Here is a 16,554-nt window from a genome sequence, read left to right on the forward strand (position 1 = left end):
GGTCGCCCTAATGCAAAGTCAATGGGAGTGAGGAGATAGAAAATTTTTCAAAGTTTTTCACTCGGCCGCCTGGTCCCCTAACTCGAAAATTTTAAAGTGCTCCCATCGGTCCCGGGATAGGGTGGCTGATAGCTGGGAGCCCCCTGAGCACTGCCCCGGTGTTAGTTTTCGGAGAAATGCCCCCGTTGATTTGTTATGATTTTTTTTCCGCCGGCCGCCTGGTCGCCCTAATGCAAAGTCAATGGGAGTGAGGAGATAGAAAATTTTTCAAAGTTTTTCACCCGGCCACAAACGACTCCAAAACACACTGGGGCTGTGGCTGGGACTCTCACCAGGACTGCCCCCTACTTTATTTATGGATTAAAAAGCATTCTATATTAATTTTTCGATTTTTGGGACCCGGGACGCCTGGTCACCTAACTCCCCTTCTATCCCTATGGGGGGGGACGGGGACATCGAAAACGCTCCCATCGCTGCCGAGGCACGCTGCGGGGACTCTCCCTACCATCGCCCCATGCTTCCTTTGAAGAATATATGACGTTTTTCAATTTTCACCGACATTTGAAAATCAAAACTTCAGAACATTTCATAGTTATTCTCAATGGGTTGTCTAGGGGCACACATCTCTAAACTGGGGGAAATGCTCAAAATGATTAAAAAGAAAAACAATGCCCCCAGACCCGGGGGGCTGATAGCTGGGAGCCCCCTGAGCACTGCCCCGGTGTTAGTTTCTGGAGAAATGCCCCCGTTGATTTGTTATGATTTTTTTTCCGCCGGCCGCCTGGTCGCCCTAATGCAAAGTCAATGGGAGTGAGGAGATAGAATATTTTTCAAAGTTTTTCACTCGGCCGTCTGGTCCCCTGACTCGAAAATTTTAAAGTGCTCCCATCGGTCCCAGGGTAGGGTGGCTGATAGCTGGGAGCCCCCTGAGCACAGCCCCGGTGTTAGTTTCTGGAGAAATGCCCCCGTTGATTTGTTATGATTTTTTTTCCGCCGGCCGCCTGGTCGCCCTAATGCAAAGTCAATGGGAGTGAGGAGATAGAATATTTTTCAAAGTTTTTCACTCGGCCGTCTGGTCCCCTGACTCGAAAATTTTAAAGTGCTCCCATCGGTCCCGGGATAGGGTGGCTGATAGCTGGGAGCCTCCTGAGCACTGCCCCGGTGTTAGTTTCTGGAGAAATGCCCCCGTTGATTTGTTATGATCCGTAGTTGCCGGCCGGCCGCCCGGCATTGCTCTATCGGATGGAGCGTGGGCTGGCTATGGGAGATTTAGCGATTTTCGGAACCGGCCCCGATGGCCCCCCAAACCGGGTGGCCACGAGGTGGGACCCCCCTGAGCACTGCCCCGGTGTTAGTTTTCCGAGAAATGCCCCCGTTGATTTGTTATGATCCGTAGTTGCCGGCCGGCCGCCCGGCATTGCTCTATCGGATGGAGCGTGGGCTGGCTATGGGAGATTTAGCGATTTTCGGAACCGGCCCCGATCGCCCCCCAAACCGGGTGGCCACGAGGTGGGACCCCCCTGAGCACTGCCCCGGTGTTAGTTTTCGGAGAAATGCCCCCGTTGATTTGTTATGATCCGTAGTTGCCGGCCGGCCGCCCGGCATTGCTCTATCGGATGGAGCGTGGGCTGGCTATGGGAGATTTAGCGATTTTCGGAACCGGCCCCGATCGCCCCCCAAACCGGGTGGCCACGAGGTGGGACCCCCCTGAGCACTGCCCCGGTGTTAGTTTTCGGAGAAATGCCCCCGTTGATTTGTTACGATTATTTTTCGCCCAGGCGATGTGCCTTTTCATTTTGTTTTGCACTTTCCTTCATTCCTTGGTGCATGCTGCCATCTAACGGACACATTTCGGTACTGCAGTTTGAAAGTAATTTCCCCGTCTAGGGATCTCTCTCTCGTCTAGGGACACTGCTGTACACACACACACACACACACACACACACACACACACACACACACACACACACACACACACACACAGTGAGAGAGAGGGAGAGATAGAGAGAGAGAGAGGTGGAGAGGGAGAGAGAGGTGGAGATAGAGAGATGGAGATAGAGATGGAGATAGAGAGAGATGGAGATAGAGAGAGAGATGGAGATGGAGAGAGAGATGGTGATAGAGAGATAGAGATAGAGAGAGAGATGGTGATAGAGAGAGAGATGGTGATAGAGAGATGGAGATAGAGAGAGAGATGGTGATAGAGAGAGAGTCGTCACACTCTGGAACAAACTCCCCAGAAGCTGAAAGTTGGGGAACATTATGATGATCTTTATTTCTTGGCAGATAATAAATGATGATCTTACAGAGGGCGACTTACAACACCAGTGCAAACATACAGCGAAGGACAAGGCATCAATCGCGACAGAATCCCTTGAGTTAAAGCAGCAGATTCAGAATAACACACGTCAAAACAGACTGGAGACTAAAACGAGCACGAAAGGTGTCGAATATGTGGCCTCCTCTCGCTTGTAAACTCTCTCGTGTTCCTGTCGATGGGGTCGGCGGCTCGGGGCAGCGGCCTAGCAGCAGCAGGCAGGCCACCCGGCTGCCTGGGGCTGACCTCCGGGGCAGGCAGGCAGGCAGACCTCCAGGGCAGGCAGGCAGGCAGGCAGGCAGACCTCCAGGGCTAACAGGCTGACCTCCAGGGCTGGCAGGCTGACCTCCAGGGCTGGAAGGCAGGATGGCAGACCTCCAGGGCAGGCAGGCAGGCAGGCAGGCAGGCAGGCAGACCTCCAGGGCTGGCAGGGAGACCTCCAGGGCTGGCAGGCAGGCAGGCAGGGCTGTGTGGCTGGGGAGGGCAGGCTGGCAGGCAGGTAGGCCGTGCTGCTGCCAGGGCTGGAAGGCTGACCTCCAGGGCAGGCAGGCAGGCAGACCTCCAGGGCAGGCAGGCAGGTAGGCCGTGCTGCTGCCAGGGCTGGCAGGCTGACCTCCAGGGCAGGCAGGCAGGCAGGCAGACCTCCAGGGCTGGCAGGCTGACCTCCAGGGCAGGCAGGCAGGCAGGCAGGCAGACCTCCAGGGCTAACAGGCTGACCTCCAGGGCTGGCAGGCTGACCTCCAGGGCTGGAAGGCAGGATGGCAGACCTCCAGGGCAGGCAGGCAGGCAGGCAGGCAGGCAGGCAGACCTCCAGGGCTGGCAGGGAGACCTCCAGGGCTGGCAGGCAGGCAGGCAGGGCTGTGTGGCTGGGGAGGGCAGGCTGGCAGGCAGGTAGGCCGTGCTGCTGCCAGGGCTGGAAGGCTGACCTCCAGGGCAGGCAGGCAGGCAGACCTCGAGGGCAGGCAGGCAGGTAGGCCGTGCTGCTACCAGGGCAGGCAGGCAGACCTCCAGGGCTAACAGGCTGACCTCCAGGGCAGGCAGTGCTGCTACCAGGGCTGGATAGCAGACCTCCAGGGCTGGATAGCAGACCTCCAGGGCAGGCAGTGCTGCTACCAGGGCAGGCAGGCTGTCCTCCAGGGCTGGATAGCAGACCTCCAGGGCAGGCAGTGCTGCTACCAGGGCTGGATAGCAGACCTCCAGGGCAGGCAGTGCTGCTACCAGGGCAGGCAGTGCTGCTGCCAGGGCTGGATGGCAGGCAGGCAGACCTCCAGGGCTAACAGGCTGACCTCCAGGGCAGGCAGGCAGACCTCCAGGGCTAACAGGCTGACCTCCAGGGCAGGCAGTGCTGCTACCAGGGCAGGCAGGCTGTCCTCCAGGGCTGGATAGCAGACCTCCAGGGCAGGCAGTGCTGCTACCAGGGCAGGCAGGCTGTCCTCCAGGGCTGGATAGCAGACCTCCAGGGCAGGCAGTGCTGCTACCAGGGCAGGCAGGCTGTCCTCCAGGGCTGGATGGCAGGCAGGCAGACCTCCAGGGATGGATAGCAGACCTCCAGGGCTGGAAGGCAGGCAGGCAGACCTCCAGGGCAGGCAGTGCTGCTACCAGGGCTGGATAGCAGACCTCCAGGGCTAACAGGCAGACCTCCAGGGCTGGAAGGCAGGCAGTGCTGCTACCAGGGCAGGCAGGCTGTCCTCCAGGGCTAACAGGCAGACCTCCAGGGCAGGCAGTGCTGCTACCAGGGCTGGATAGCAGACCTCCAGGGCTGGATAGCAGACCTCCAGGGCTAACAGGCAGACCTCCAGGGCAGGCAGTGCTGCTACCAGGGCTGGATAGCAGACCTCCAGGGCTGGAAGGCAGGCAGGCAGACCTCCAGGGCAGGCAGTGCTGCTACCAGGGCTGGATAGCAGACCTCCAGGGCTAACAGGCAGACCTCCAGGGCTGGCAGTGCTGCTACCAGGGCTGGATAGCAGACCTCCAGGGCTGGATAGCAGACCTCCAGGGCTAACAGGCAGACCTCCAGGGCTGGCAGGCTGACCTCCAGGGCAGGCAGGCAGGCAGGCAGACCTCCAGGGCTGGATAGCTGACCTCCAGGGCTGGATAGCAGACCTCCAGGGCTAACAGGCTGACCTCCAGGGCTAACAGGCAGACCTCCAGGGCAGGCAGGCAGACCTCCAGGGCTGGCAGTGCTGCTACCAGGGCTGGATAGCAGACCTCCAGGGCTAACAGGCAGACCTCCAGGGCTGGCAGTGCTGCTACCAGGGCTGGATAGCAGACCTCCAGGGCTGGATAGCAGACCTCCAGGGCTAACAGGCAGACCTCCAGGGCAGGCAGGCAGACCTCCAGGGCTGGATAGCTGACCTCCAGGGCTGGATAGCAGACCTCCAGGGCTAACAGGCTGACCTCCAGGGCTAACAGGCAGACCTCCAGGGCAGGCAGGCAGACCTCCAGGGCAGGCAGTGCTGCTACCAGGGCTGGATAGCAGACCTCCAGGGCTAACAGGCAGACCTCCAGGGCTGGAAGGCAGGCAGTGCTGCTACCAGGGCAGGCAGGCTGTCCTCCAGGGCTGGAAGGCAGACCTCCAGGGCAGGCAGGCAGACCTCCAGGGCAGGCAGTGCTGCTACCAGGGCTGGATAGCAGACCTCCAGGGCTGGAAGGCAGGCAGGCAGACCTCCAGGGCAGGCAGTGCTGCTACCAGGGCTGGATAGCAGACCTCCAGGGCTGGAAGGCAGACCTCCAGGGCAGGCAGGCAGACCTCCAGGGCAGGCAGTGCTGCTACCAGGGCTGGATAGCAGACCTCCAGGGCTAACAGGCAGACCTCCAGGGCTGGCAGGCTGACCTCCAGGGCAGGCAGGCAGGCAGGCAGACCTCCAGGGCTGGATAGCAGACCTCCAGGGCTGGATAGCTGACCTCCAGGGCTGGATAGCAGACCTCCAGGGCTAACAGGCAGACCTCCAGGGCTGGCAGTGCTGCTACCAGGGCAGGCAGGCTGTCCTCCAGGGCTGGATAGCAGACCTCCAGGGCAGGCAGTGCTGCTACCAGGGCAGGCAGGCTGTCCTCCAGGGCTGGATAGCAGACCTCCAGGGCAGGCAGTGCTGCTACCAGGGCTGGATAGCAGACCTCCAGGGCAGGCAGTGCTGCTACCAGGGCAGGCAGTGCTGCTACCAGGGCAGGCAGGCTGTCCTCCAGGGCTGGATAGCAGACCTCCAGGGCAGGCAGTGCTGCTGCCAGGGCAGGCAGGCAGACCTCCAGGGCTAACAGGCTGACCTCCAGGGCTAACAGGCAGACCTCCAGGGCTGGCAGGCTGACCTCCAGGGCTGGAAGGCAGGATGGCAGACCTCCAGGGCAGGCAGGCAGGCAGGCAGGCAGGCAGGCAGACCTCCAGGGCTGGCAGGGAGACCTCCAGGGCTGGCAGGCAGGCAGGCAGGGCTGTGTGGCTGGGGAGGGCAGGCTGGCAGGCAGGTAGGCCGTGCTGCTGCCAGGGCTGGAAGGCTGACCTCCAGGGCAGGCAGGCAGGCAGACCTCGAGGGCAGGCAGGCAGGTAGGCCGTGCTGCTACCAGGGCAGGCAGGCAGACCTCCAGGGCTAACAGGCTGACCTCCAGGGCAGGCAGTGCTGCTACCAGGGCTGGATAGCAGACCTCCAGGGCTGGATAGCAGACCTCCAGGGCAGGCAGTGCTGCTACCAGGGCAGGCAGGCTGTCCTCCAGGGCTGGATAGCAGACCTCCAGGGCAGGCAGTGCTGCTACCAGGGCTGGATAGCAGACCTCCAGGGCAGGCAGTGCTGCTACCAGGGCAGGCAGTGCTGCTGCCAGGGCTGGATGGCAGGCAGGCAGACCTCCAGGGCTAACAGGCTGACCTCCAGGGCAGGCAGGCAGACCTCCAGGGCTAACAGGCTGACCTCCAGGGCAGGCAGTGCTGCTACCAGGGCAGGCAGGCTGTCCTCCAGGGCTGGATAGCAGACCTCCAGGGCAGGCAGTGCTGCTACCAGGGCAGGCAGGCTGTCCTCCAGGGCTGGATAGCAGACCTCCAGGGCAGGCAGTGCTGCTACCAGGGCAGGCAGGCTGTCCTCCAGGGCTGGATGGCAGGCAGGCAGACCTCCAGGGATGGATAGCAGACCTCCAGGGCTGGAAGGCAGGCAGGCAGACCTCCAGGGCAGGCAGTGCTGCTACCAGGGCTGGATAGCAGACCTCCAGGGCTAACAGGCAGACCTCCAGGGCTGGAAGGCAGGCAGTGCTGCTACCAGGGCAGGCAGGCTGTCCTCCAGGGCTAACAGGCAGACCTCCAGGGCAGGCAGTGCTGCTACCAGGGCTGGATAGCAGACCTCCAGGGCTGGATAGCAGACCTCCAGGGCTAACAGGCAGACCTCCAGGGCAGGCAGTGCTGCTACCAGGGCTGGATAGCAGACCTCCAGGGCTGGAAGGCAGGCAGGCAGACCTCCAGGGCAGGCAGTGCTGCTACCAGGGCTGGATAGCAGACCTCCAGGGCTAACAGGCAGACCTCCAGGGCTGGCAGTGCTGCTACCAGGGCTGGATAGCAGACCTCCAGGGCTGGATAGCAGACCTCCAGGGCTAACAGGCAGACCTCCAGGGCTGGCAGGCTGACCTCCAGGGCAGGCAGGCAGGCAGGCAGACCTCCAGGGCTGGATAGCTGACCTCCAGGGCTGGATAGCAGACCTCCAGGGCTAACAGGCTGACCTCCAGGGCTAACAGGCAGACCTCCAGGGCAGGCAGGCAGACCTCCAGGGCTGGCAGTGCTGCTACCAGGGCTGGATAGCAGACCTCCAGGGCTAACAGGCAGACCTCCAGGGCTGGCAGTGCTGCTACCAGGGCTGGATAGCAGACCTCCAGGGCTGGATAGCAGACCTCCAGGGCTAACAGGCAGACCTCCAGGGCAGGCAGGCAGACCTCCAGGGCTGGATAGCTGACCTCCAGGGCTGGATAGCAGACCTCCAGGGCTAACAGGCTGACCTCCAGGGCTAACAGGCAGACCTCCAGGGCAGGCAGGCAGACCTCCAGGGCAGGCAGTGCTGCTACCAGGGCTGGATAGCAGACCTCCAGGGCTAACAGGCAGACCTCCAGGGCTGGAAGGCAGGCAGTGCTGCTACCAGGGCAGGCAGGCTGTCCTCCAGGGCTGGAAGGCAGACCTCCAGGGCAGGCAGGCAGACCTCCAGGGCAGGCAGTGCTGCTACCAGGGCTGGATAGCAGACCTCCAGGGCTGGAAGGCAGGCAGGCAGACCTCCAGGGCAGGCAGTGCTGCTACCAGGGCTGGATAGCAGACCTCCAGGGCTGGAAGGCAGACCTCCAGGGCAGGCAGGCAGACCTCCAGGGCAGGCAGTGCTGCTACCAGGGCTGGATAGCAGACCTCCAGGGCTAACAGGCAGACCTCCAGGGCTGGCAGGCTGACCTCCAGGGCAGGCAGGCAGGCAGGCAGACCTCCAGGGCTGGATAGCAGACCTCCAGGGCTGGATAGCTGACCTCCAGGGCTGGATAGCAGACCTCCAGGGCTAACAGGCAGACCTCCAGGGCTGGCAGTGCTGCTACCAGGGCAGGCAGGCTGTCCTCCAGGGCTGGATAGCAGACCTCCAGGGCAGGCAGTGCTGCTACCAGGGCAGGCAGGCTGTCCTCCAGGGCTGGATAGCAGACCTCCAGGGCAGGCAGTGCTGCTACCAGGGCTGGATAGCAGACCTCCAGGGCAGGCAGTGCTGCTACCAGGGCAGGCAGTGCTGCTACCAGGGCAGGCAGGCTGTCCTCCAGGGCTGGATAGCAGACCTCCAGGGCAGGCAGTGCTGCTGCCAGGGCAGGCAGGCAGACCTCCAGGGCTAACAGGCTGACCTCCAGGGCTAACAGGCAGACCTCCAGGGCTGGCAGGCTGACCTCCAGGGCTGGAAGGCAGGATGGCAGACCTCCAGGGCAGGCAGGCAGGCAGGCAGGCAGGCAGGCAGACCTCCAGGGCTGGCAGGGAGACCTCCAGGGCTGGCAGGCAGGCAGGCAGGGCTGTGTGGCTGGGGAGGGCAGGCTGGCAGGCAGGTAGGCCGTGCTGCTGCCAGGGCTGGAAGGCTGACCTCCAGGGCAGGCAGGCAGGCAGACCTCGAGGGCAGGCAGGCAGGTAGGCCGTGCTGCTACCAGGGCAGGCAGGCAGACCTCCAGGGCTAACAGGCTGACCTCCAGGGCAGGCAGTGCTGCTACCAGGGCTGGATAGCAGACCTCCAGGGCTGGATAGCAGACCTCCAGGGCTAACAGGCAGACCTCCAGGGCTGGCAGGCAGGCAGGCAGACCTCCAGGGCAGGCAGTGCTGCTACCAGGGCTGGATAGCAGACCTCCAGGGCAGGCAGTGCTGCTACCAGGGCAGGCAGTGCTGCTGCCAGGGCTGGATGGCAGGCAGGCAGACCTCCAGGGCTAACAGGCTGACCTCCAGGGCAGGCAGGCAGACCTCCAGGGCTAACAGGCTGACCTCCAGGGCAGGCAGTGCTGCTACCAGGGCAGGCAGGCTGTCCTCCAGGGCTGGATAGCAGACCTCCAGGGCAGGCAGTGCTGCTACCAGGGCAGGCAGGCTGTCCTCCAGGGCTGGATAGCAGACCTCCAGGGCAGGCAGTGCTGCTACCAGGGCAGGCAGGCTGTCCTCCAGGGCTGGATAGCAGACCTCCAGGGCAGGCAGTGCTGCTACCAGGGCTGGATAGCAGACCTCCAGGGCTGGATGGCAGGCAGGCAGACCTCCAGGGATGGATAGCAGACCTCCAGGGCTGGAAGGCAGGCAGGCAGACCTCCAGGGCAGGCAGTGCTGCTACCAGGGCTGGATAGCAGACCTCCAGGGCTAACAGGCAGACCTCCAGGGCTGGAAGGCAGGCAGTGCTGCTACCAGGGCAGGCAGGCAGACCTCCAGGGCTAACAGGCTGACCTCCAGGGCAGGCAGTGCTGCTACCAGGGCTGGATAGCAGACCTCCAGGGCTAACAGGCAGACCTCCAGGGCTGGAAGGCAGGCAGTGCTGCTACCAGGGCAGGCAGGCTGTCCTCCAGGGCTGGAAGGCAGACCTCCAGGGCAGGCAGGCAGACCTCCAGGGCAGGCAGTGCTGCTACCAGGGCTGGATAGCAGACCTCCAGGGCTGGAAGGCAGGCAGGCAGACCTCCAGAGCAGGCAGTGCTGCTACCAGGGCTGGATAGCAGACCTCCAGGGCTAACAGGCAGACCTCCAGGGCTGGAAGGCAGGCAGTGCTGCTACCAGGGCAGGCAGGCTGTCCTCCAGGGCTGGAAGGCAGACCTCCAGGGCAGGCAGGCAGACCTCCAGGGCAGGCAGTGCTGCTACCAGGGCTGGATAGCAGACCTCCAGGGCTGGAAGGCAGGCAGGCAGACCTCCAGGGCAGGCAGTGCTGCTACCAGGGCTGGATAGCAGACCTCCAGGGCTAACAGGCAGACCTCCAGGGCTGGAAGGCAGGCAGTGCTGCTACCAGGGCAGGCAGGCTGTCCTCCAGGGCTGGAAGGCAGACCTCCAGGGCTGGCAGTGCTGCTACCAGGGCTGGATAGCAGACCTCCAGGGCAGGCAGGCAGACCTCCAGGGCAGGCAGTGCTGCTACCAGGGCTGGATAGCAGACCTCCAGGGCTGGATAGCAGACCTCCAGGGCTAACAGGCAGACCTCCAGGGCTGGCAGGCAGGCAGGCAGACCTCCAGGGCAGGCAGTGCTGCTACCAGGGCTGGATAGCAGACCTCCAGGGCAGGCAGTGCTGCTACCAGGGCAGGCAGTGCTGCTGCCAGGGCTGGATGGCAGGCAGGCAGACCTCCAGGGCTAACAGGCTGACCTCCAGGGCAGGCAGGCTGTCCTCCAGGGCTGGATAGCAGACCTCCAGGGCAGGCAGTGCTGCTACCAGGGCAGGCAGGCTGTCCTCCAGGGCTGGATAGCAGACCTCCAGGGCAGGCAGTGCTGCTACCAGGGCAGGCAGGCTGTCCTCCAGGGCTGGATAGCAGACCTCCAGGGCAGGCAGTGCTGCTACCAGGGCAGGCAGGCTGTCCTCCAGGGCTGGATAGCAGACCTCCAGGGCAGGCAGTGCTGCTACCAGGGCTGGATAGCAGACCTCCAGGGCTGGATGGCAGGCAGGCAGACCTCCAGGGATGGATAGCAGACCTCCAGGGCTGGAAGGCAGGCAGGCAGACCTCCAGGGCAGGCAGTGCTGCTACCAGGGCTGGATAGCAGACCTCCAGGGCTAACAGGCAGACCTCCAGGGCTGGAAGGCAGGCAGTGCTGCTACCAGGGCAGGCAGGCTGTCCTCCAGGGCTAACAGGCAGACCTCCAGGGCAGGCAGTGCTGCTACCAGGGCTGGATAGCAGACCTCCAGGGCTGGATAGCAGACCTCCAGGGCTAACAGGCAGACCTCCAGGGCAGGCAGTGCTGCTACCAGGGCTGGATAGCAGACCTCCAGGGCTGGAAGGCAGGCAGGCAGACCTCCAGGGCAGGCAGTGCTGCTACCAGGGCTGGATAGCAGACCTCCAGGGCTAACAGGCAGACCTCCAGGGCTGGCAGTGCTGCTACCAGGGCTGGATAGCAGACCTCCAGGGCTGGATAGCAGACCTCCAGGGCTAACAGGCAGACCTCCAGGGCTGGCAGGCTGACCTCCAGGGCAGGCAGGCAGGCAGGCAGACCTCCAGGGCTGGATAGCTGACCTCCAGGGCTGGATAGCAGACCTCCAGGGCTAACAGGCTGACCTCCAGGGCTAACAGGCAGACCTCCAGGGCAGGCAGGCAGACCTCCAGGGCAGGCAGTGCTGCTACCAGGGCTGGATAGCAGACCTCCAGGGCTAACAGGCAGACCTCCAGGGCTGGCAGTGCTGCTACCAGGGCTGGATAGCAGACCTCCAGGGCTGGATAGCAGACCTCCAGGGCTAACAGGCAGACCTCCAGGGCAGGCAGGCAGACCTCCAGGGCTGGATAGCTGACCTCCAGGGCTGGATAGCAGACCTCCAGGGCTAACAGGCTGACCTCCAGGGCTAACAGGCAGACCTCCAGGGCAGGCAGGCAGACCTCCAGGGCAGGCAGTGCTGCTACCAGGGCTGGATAGCAGACCTCCAGGGCTAACAGGCAGACCTCCAGGGCTGGAAGGCAGGCAGTGCTGCTACCAGGGCAGGCAGGCTGTCCTCCAGGGCTGGAAGGCAGACCTCCAGGGCAGGCAGGCAGACCTCCAGGGCAGGCAGTGCTGCTACCAGGGCTGGATAGCAGACCTCCAGGGCTGGAAGGCAGGCAGGCAGACCTCCAGGGCAGGCAGTGCTGCTACCAGGGCTGGATAGCAGACCTCCAGGGCTGGAAGGCAGACCTCCAGGGCAGGCAGGCAGACCTCCAGGGCAGGCAGTGCTGCTACCAGGGCTGGATAGCAGACCTCCAGGGCTAACAGGCAGACCTCCAGGGCTGGCAGGCTGACCTCCAGGGCAGGCAGGCAGGCAGGCAGACCTCCAGGGCTGGATAGCAGACCTCCAGGGCTGGATAGCTGACCTCCAGGGCTGGATAGCAGACCTCCAGGGCTAACAGGCAGACCTCCAGGGCTGGCAGTGCTGCTACCAGGGCAGGCAGGCTGTCCTCCAGGGCTGGATAGCAGACCTCCAGGGCAGGCAGTGCTGCTACCAGGGCAGGCAGGCTGTCCTCCAGGGCTGGATAGCAGACCTCCAGGGCAGGCAGTGCTGCTACCAGGGCTGGATAGCAGACCTCCAGGGCAGGCAGTGCTGCTACCAGGGCAGGCAGTGCTGCTACCAGGGCAGGCAGGCTGTCCTCCAGGGCTGGATAGCAGACCTCCAGGGCAGGCAGTGCTGCTGCCAGGGCAGGCAGGCAGACCTCCAGGGCTAACAGGCTGACCTCCAGGGCTAACAGGCAGACCTCCAGGGCTGGCAGGCTGACCTCCAGGGCTGGAAGGCAGGATGGCAGACCTCCAGGGCAGGCAGGCAGGCAGGCAGGCAGGCAGGCAGACCTCCAGGGCTGGCAGGGAGACCTCCAGGGCTGGCAGGCAGGCAGGCAGGGCTGTGTGGCTGGGGAGGGCAGGCTGGCAGGCAGGTAGGCCGTGCTGCTGCCAGGGCTGGAAGGCTGACCTCCAGGGCAGGCAGGCAGGCAGACCTCGAGGGCAGGCAGGCAGGTAGGCCGTGCTGCTACCAGGGCAGGCAGGCAGACCTCCAGGGCTAACAGGCTGACCTCCAGGGCAGGCAGTGCTGCTACCAGGGCTGGATAGCAGACCTCCAGGGCTGGATAGCAGACCTCCAGGGCTAACAGGCAGACCTCCAGGGCTGGCAGGCAGGCAGGCAGACCTCCAGGGCAGGCAGTGCTGCTACCAGGGCTGGATAGCAGACCTCCAGGGCAGGCAGTGCTGCTACCAGGGCAGGCAGTGCTGCTGCCAGGGCTGGATGGCAGGCAGGCAGACCTCCAGGGCTAACAGGCTGACCTCCAGGGCAGGCAGGCTGTCCTCCAGGGCTGGATAGCAGACCTCCAGGGCAGGCAGTGCTGCTACCAGGGCAGGCAGGCTGTCCTCCAGGGCTGGATAGCAGACCTCCAGGGCAGGCAGTGCTGCTACCAGGGCAGGCAGGCTGTCCTCCAGGGCTGGATAGCAGACCTCCAGGGCAGGCAGTGCTGCTACCAGGGCAGGCAGGCTGTCCTCCAGGGCTGGATAGCAGACCTCCAGGGCAGGCAGTGCTGCTACCAGGGCTGGATAGCAGACCTCCAGGGCTGGATGGCAGGCAGGCAGACCTCCAGGGATGGATAGCAGACCTCCAGGGCTGGAAGGCAGGCAGGCAGACCTCCAGGGCAGGCAGTGCTGCTACCAGGGCTGGATAGCAGACCTCCAGGGCTAACAGGCAGACCTCCAGGGCTGGAAGGCAGGCAGTGCTGCTACCAGGGCAGGCAGGCAGACCTCCAGGGCTAACAGGCTGACCTCCAGGGCAGGCAGTGCTGCTACCAGGGCTGGATAGCAGACCTCCAGGGCTAACAGGCAGACCTCCAGGGCTGGAAGGCAGGCAGTGCTGCTACCAGGGCAGGCAGGCTGTCCTCCAGGGCTGGAAGGCAGACCTCCAGGGCAGGCAGGCAGACCTCCAGGGCAGGCAGTGCTGCTACCAGGGCTGGATAGCAGACCTCCAGGGCTGGAAGGCAGGCAGGCAGACCTCCAGGGCAGGCAGTGCTGCTACCAGGGCTGGATAGCAGACCTCCAGGGCTAACAGGCAGACCTCCAGGGCTGGAAGGCAGGCAGTGCTGCTACCAGGGCAGGCAGGCTGTCCTCCAGGGCTGGAAGGCAGACCTCCAGGGCAGGCAGGCAGACCTCCAGGGCAGGCAGTGCTGCTACCAGGGCTGGATAGCAGACCTCCAGGGCTGGAAGGCAGGCAGGCAGACCTCCAGGGCAGGCAGTGCTGCTACCAGGGCTGGATAGCAGACCTCCAGGGCTAACAGGCAGACCTCCAGGGCTGGAAGGCAGGCAGTGCTGCTACCAGGGCAGGCAGGCTGTCCTCCAGGGCTGGAAGGCAGACCTCCAGGGCTGGCAGTGCTGCTACCAGGGCTGGATAGCAGACCTCCAGGGCAGGCAGGCAGACCTCCAGGGCAGGCAGTGCTGCTACCAGGGCTGGATAGCAGACCTCCAGGGCTGGATAGCAGACCTCCAGGGCAGGCAGTGCTGCTACCAGGGCAGGCAGGCTGTCCTCCAGGGCTGGATAGCAGACCTCCAGGGCAGGCAGTGCTGCTACCAGGGCTGGATAGCAGACCTCCAGGGCAGGCAGTGCTGCTACCAGGGCAGGCAGTGCTGCTGCCAGGGCTGGATGGCAGGCAGGCAGACCTCCAGGGCTAACAGGCTGACCTCCAGGGCAGGCAGGCAGACCTCCAGGGCTAACAGGCTGACCTCCAGGGCAGGCAGTGCTGCTACCAGGGCAGGCAGGCTGTCCTCCAGGGCTGGATAGCAGACCTCCAGGGCAGGCAGTGCTGCTACCAGGGCAGGCAGGCTGTCCTCCAGGGCTGGATAGCAGACCTCCAGGGCAGGCAGTGCTGCTACCAGGGCAGGCAGGCTGTCCTCCAGGGCTGGATGGCAGGCAGGCAGACCTCCAGGGATGGATAGCAGACCTCCAGGGCTGGAAGGCAGGCAGGCAGACCTCCAGGGCAGGCAGTGCTGCTACCAGGGCTGGATAGCAGACCTCCAGGGCTAACAGGCAGACCTCCAGGGCTGGAAGGCAGGCAGTGCTGCTACCAGGGCAGGCAGGCTGTCCTCCAGGGCTAACAGGCAGACCTCCAGGGCAGGCAGTGCTGCTACCAGGGCTGGATAGCAGACCTCCAGGGCTGGATAGCAGACCTCCAGGGCTAACAGGCAGACCTCCAGGGCAGGCAGTGCTGCTACCAGGGCTGGATAGCAGACCTCCAGGGCTGGAAGGCAGGCAGGCAGACCTCCAGGGCAGGCAGTGCTGCTACCAGGGCTGGATAGCAGACCTCCAGGGCTAACAGGCAGACCTCCAGGGCTGGCAGTGCTGCTACCAGGGCTGGATAGCAGACCTCCAGGGCTGGAAGGCAGGCAGGCAGACCTCCAGGGCAGGCAGTGCTGCTACCAGGGCTGGATAGCAGACCTCCAGGGCTAACAGGCAGACCTCCAGGGCTGGAAGGCAGGCAGTGCTGCTACCAGGGCAGGCAGGCTGTCCTCCAGGGCTGGAAGGCAGACCTCCAGGGCTGGCAGTGCTGCTACCAGGGCTGGATAGCAGACCTCCAGGGCAGGCAGGCAGACCTCCAGGGCAGGCAGTGCTGCTACCAGGGCTGGATAGCAGACCTCCAGGGCTGGATAGCAGACCTCCAGGGCTAACAGGCAGACCTCCAGGGCAGGCAGGCAGGCAGGCAGACCTCCAGGGCTGGATAGCAGACCTCCAGGGCTGGATAGCTGACCTCCAGGGCTGGATAGCAGACCTCCAGGGCTAACAGGCAGACCTCCAGGGCTGGCAGTGCTGCTACCAGGGCAGGCAGGCTGTCCTCCAGGGCTGGATAGCAGACCTCCAGGGCAGGCAGTGCTGCTACCAGGGCAGGCAGGCTGTCCTCCAGGGCTGGATAGCAGACCTCCAGGGCAGGCAGTGCTGCTACCAGGGCTGGATAGCAGACCTCCAGGGCAGGCAGTGCTGCTACCAGGGCAGGCAGTGCTGCTACCAGGGCAGGCAGGCTGTCCTCCAGGGCTGGATAGCAGACCTCCAGGGCAGGCAGTGCTGCTGCCAGGGCAGGCAGGCAGACCTCCAGGGCTAACAGGCTGACCTCCAGGGCTAACAGGCAGACCTCCAGGGCTGGCAGGCTGACCTCCAGGGCTGGAAGGCAGGATGGCAGACCTCCAGGGCAGGCAGGCAGGCAGGCAGGCAGGCAGGCAGACCTCCAGGGCTGGCAGGGAGACCTCCAGGGCTGGCAGGCAGGCAGGCAGGGCTGTGTGGCTGGGGAGGGCAGGCTGGCAGGCAGGTAGGCCGTGCTGCTGCCAGGGCTGGAAGGCTGACCTCCAGGGCAGGCAGGCAGGCAGACCTCGAGGGCAGGCAGGCAGGTAGGCCGTGCTGCTACCAGGGCAGGCAGGCAGACCTCCAGGGCTAACAGGCTGACCTCCAGGGCAGGCAGTGCTGCTACCAGGGCTGGATAGCAGACCTCCAGGGCTGGATAGCAGACCTCCAGGGCTAACAGGCAGACCTCCAGGGCTGGCAGGCAGGCAGGCAGACCTCCAGGGCAGGCAGTGCTGCTACCAGGGCTGGATAGCAGACCTCCAGGGCAGGCAGTGCTGCTACCAGGGCAGGCAGTGCTGCTGCCAGGGCTGGATGGCAGGCAGGCAGACCTCCAGGGCTAACAGGCTGACCTCCAGGGCAGGCAGGCAGACCTCCAGGGCTAACAGGCTGACCTCCAGGGCAGGCAGTGCTGCTACCAGGGCAGGCAGGCTGTCCTCCAGGGCTGGATAGCAGACCTCCAGGGCAGGCAGTGCTGCTACCAGGGCAGGCAGGCTGTCCTCCAGGGCTGGATAGCAGACCTCCAGGGCAGGCAGTGCTGCTACCAGGGCAGGCAGGCTGTCCTCCAGGGCTGGATAGCAGACCTCCAGGGCAGGCAGTGCTGCTACCAGGGCTGGATAGCAGACCTCCAGGGCTGGATGGCAGGCAGGCAGACCTCCAGGGATGGATAGCAGACCTCCAGGGCTGGAAGGCAGGCAGGCAGACCTCCAGGGCAGGCAGTGCTGCTACCAGGGCTGGATAGCAGACCTCCAGGGCTAACAGGCAGACCTCCAGGGCTGGAAGGCAGGCAGTGCTGC

This window comes from Amia ocellicauda, unplaced genomic scaffold (assembly GCF_036373705.1).
Source record: "Amia ocellicauda isolate fAmiCal2 unplaced genomic scaffold, fAmiCal2.hap1 HAP1_SCAFFOLD_259, whole genome shotgun sequence".
Taxonomy (NCBI): domain Eukaryota; kingdom Metazoa; phylum Chordata; class Actinopteri; order Amiiformes; family Amiidae; genus Amia; species Amia ocellicauda.